Raw genomic sequence first — 3739 nt, 5'->3', positions numbered from 1 at the left:
GTAATTCTAGCTCTTTTGCCTTCTGGAATAACCTGTCTTTCTTTAATGTGGTAGCTACTGAGTCTTGTGTGATCCTGATTGTGATTCCACATTATTTGAATGGTTTCTTTCCAGCTGCTTCAAGTATTTTCTTTTTGAGCTCTGGAATTTGATTATAATATTCCTTGGAGTTTTCACTTTAGGATCTCTTTCAGGTAGTTATTGATGGATTCTTTCAATTTCTATTTTACCTTCTGGTTTTAGGCTAGCTGGGAAGTTTTCTTTCATAATTTCTTGAAATAGGCTGTCTATGTTCTTTCTTTGATCTTGGCTTTTAAGTTGTCCAATAATTCTTAAATTCTCTCTCCTTCATCTATTTTTTCAGGTCAGTTCTTTTACCAATAAGATATTTCATATTTTCTTCTGTTTTTTCATTCTTTTGGCATTGTTTAATTGTTTCTTGATGTCTCATAAAGTCGTTAGCTTCTACTAACCCATTTCTAATTTTTAAGTAATTATTTTCTTCAGTGAGCTTTTGTACCTCTTTTTCTATTTGATCAATTTAGCTTTTTAAGGGTTTTTTTCTTTAGTGAAGTTCCATACTGCTTTTATCATTTGGCCAATTCTGTTTTTGTTTTAATTTCCTTCAATATTTTTGTGCCTGTTTTACTAGGCTGTTGCTTTCTCACAATTTTTTTGCCTTGCTCTCATTTTTTTTACCCAATTTTTCCTCTATTACTTTTATTTGATTAGTTAGAAATTCTTGTTGGGTTCGATTTTTTGTTTTAGGCAATTGGGGTTAAGTAACTTGTCCAGGGTCAAGTATTTGGTCTGAGGCCAGATTTGAACTCAGATACTTCTGACTTCAGGGCTGGTGCTCTATCCACTGCGCCACCTACCTGCCCCTTGGATTAGAGTCAAATGCACATTTTTCTCCCTTTGAGGCTTTGCTTATGGCTCTTTTGACATCATTGTTTGTCTTCTGAATGTGTGTCTTGATCTTCCTTGTCACCATAGTAGGCTTTATGATCAGATTTTTTTTGTTTTCTCATTTTCCCAGCCTATTTCTTGACTTTGAATTTTATATTAAATTTAGGCTCTCTTCCCCTGAGGTGAGGGAGGGGTATTGTCCCAAGCCTCAAGCTTTTCTTGTGCTGCTGTTTTCAGAGTTAGTTCTGGGGCTTTGAAAGTTTTTGATGCTTCCAAAATGTTGGGATCTGGGGAAATGTTTGGTCATTGCTTTCCTGATCTTTGCTCAGGAAAGACATCTTCTTCCTTGGAACTGGAAGTCAGGGACTCCACTGTCTTGGGATCATAATTGATACTCTTCCCCAGGGTCCCAGATCTCTTTGTGAATGAAAGAGCTTTTCTCTGCCCTCAAACTGTTACCCCGAGGTACATATAGGTAAAGAAGCTGCCAAACAGAGTCTAGTCCTACATCCAGTGCTAGGATGAGGATCCCTTATAATCTCTTTCTAACCATTTTCTAGATCTCCTTACCATCTCTGGCTTGAGATCTTCCAAAGATGCTGCTGCATCTGTTGCCACCAATACGTCTCACCATTGGTGTTTCATCCACATAGGTCTGGGTCACTCTCTACCCCTATGTCACAAATTTTTCCTTCTGACCTCCTAAGTTGTTTTCAGCTGGAAGAATGCTTCACCATGACCTTCTGTTGGCTCAACCACTCTCAATTTAATTTAAGGTGTTATTTTAAAGTTGTTTGGAGGGCAATGTTGGAGAGCTTGGCTGAATGCTTCCTCTGCTCTGCCATTTTGGCTCAACTCCTCTCCTTGCCTCATATTTCACTGAAAAAATAATAGAGGGTATTACCTGAGAACCTTCCATCCTTTCCCCTTCATTTATCAGATTACTCAGATGCCTTCTGCCACGGCCTCTTCCTTTACCCCCATCTTACATGATAAAGTGGATTATTCTTGCCAAATCAAATCCCTTTACTTACACATGTGATCTTATGAATTCTTTTTGCCATAACAGTTTGCTCCCTCTATCATTCCTACTCTCTCACTAATTTTCAATCTCTCCTAGTCCAACGACTTCTTCCTTAACACCTACAAACACACTTATGTCTTCCCCATCCTCAGAAAAATTTGTTTGATCCATCTATCTTCACTACCTTTTGAACTACCTCTCACCTCTTTTGTATATAAACTCCTAGGGAAGGCCATCTATAATTGTTGTCTCTACTTACTTTCTTCATAATTCTTTACTGTCTTGCTCCAAAGTCATCATTCACCTGAAAGTGCTTTCTCCAAAATTATTAATGATCTTTCAATCACCAAATCTAATGGCTTTTCCCCCAGTTCTTATCCTTCTTGACTTCTCTGCAGTCTTTGTCACTGTCAATCACTCTTTTCTTCATAATTTTCCCTTCTCTCTAGGTTTTATTGACACTCTCCTCTCCTGGTTCTTTTCTTACTAATCTGATAGCTTCTTTTTTTTTAATTTTTAAAACTTTGGGTCCCAAATTTTCTCCCTTCCTCCCTCCCCACCCACCCTCATTGAAAAGGCAAGCAACTCAATATAGGTTATACATGTGCAGTTATGCAAAACACTTTCATAGTAGACATGCTATGAAAAACTAACTGTATTTCCCTTAATCATATCCTGCCCTCCCCCATTTATTCTATTCTTTCTTTTGACCCTGGCCCTCCACGGAAGTATTTGCTTCTGATTACCCCCTTTCCCAATCTGCCCTCCTCTCTATCATCCCCCTACTCTCGTCCCTTTTCCCTCCTATTTTCCTGTAGGGTAAGACAGATTTCCATGCCCAATTGAGTGTGCATGTTATTCTCTCCTTAAGTCAAATCCTATGAGAATAAGATTCACTCATTCCCTCTTACCTTCCCCCATTTTCCCTCTACTGTAACAGCCTTTTCTGTTTTTTTTGTGAGATAATTTACCCTGTTCTACCTCTCCCTTTCTCCTTCTCCTAGTATAATCCTCTCTCACTCATTAATTTTATTCTCCAGATATGACCCCTTCATCTTCAACTCACCCTGTGCTCTCTATCTATCTATCTATCTATCTATCTATCTATCTATCTATCTATATTCATACATAAAAATTTTTTCCCTCCAACTACCCTAATACTGACAAAGGTCTCATGAGTTACAAATATCATCTTTCCATGCAGGAATGTAAACAGTTAAACCTTGACGAGTCTCTTATGATTTCTCTTTCCTGTTTACCTCTTCATGCTCCACTTGAGTCTTGTATTTCAAAGTCAAATTTTCTATTCAGCTCTGGTCTTCTCATCAAGAATGTTTGAAAGTCCTCTATTTCACTGAATGACCATTTTTCCCCCTGAAAGATTATACTCAGTTTTGCTGGGTAGGTGATTCTTGGTTGTAATCCTATCTCCTTTGCCCTCTGGAATATTATATTCCATGCCCTGCGGTCCCTTAATGTAGAAGCAGCTAAATCTTGTGTTATCCTGATTATGTTTCCACAATATTTGAATTGTTTCTTTCTTGCTGCTTGCAATATTTTCTCCTTGACCTGGGAACTCTGGAATTTGGCTACAATATTCCCAGGAGTTTTCCTCTGGGGTTCTCTTTCAGGAGGAGATCGGTGGATTCTTTCAATTTCTATTTTGCCCTCTGGTTCGAAAATATCAGGGCAGTTTTCTTTGATAATTTCTTGAAAGATGATGTCTAGGCTCTTTTTTTGATCATGGTTTTCAGATAGCCCAATAATTTTTAAATTCTCTCTCCTGTATCTATTTTCCAGGTCAGT

This window comes from Vombatus ursinus, unplaced genomic scaffold (genome assembly GCF_900497805.2).
Source record: "Vombatus ursinus unplaced genomic scaffold, bare-nosed wombat genome assembly UNPS02014784.1, whole genome shotgun sequence".
NCBI classification, from domain to species: domain Eukaryota; kingdom Metazoa; phylum Chordata; class Mammalia; order Diprotodontia; family Vombatidae; genus Vombatus; species Vombatus ursinus.
Note: the sequence above shows the minus strand (reverse complement) of the source record.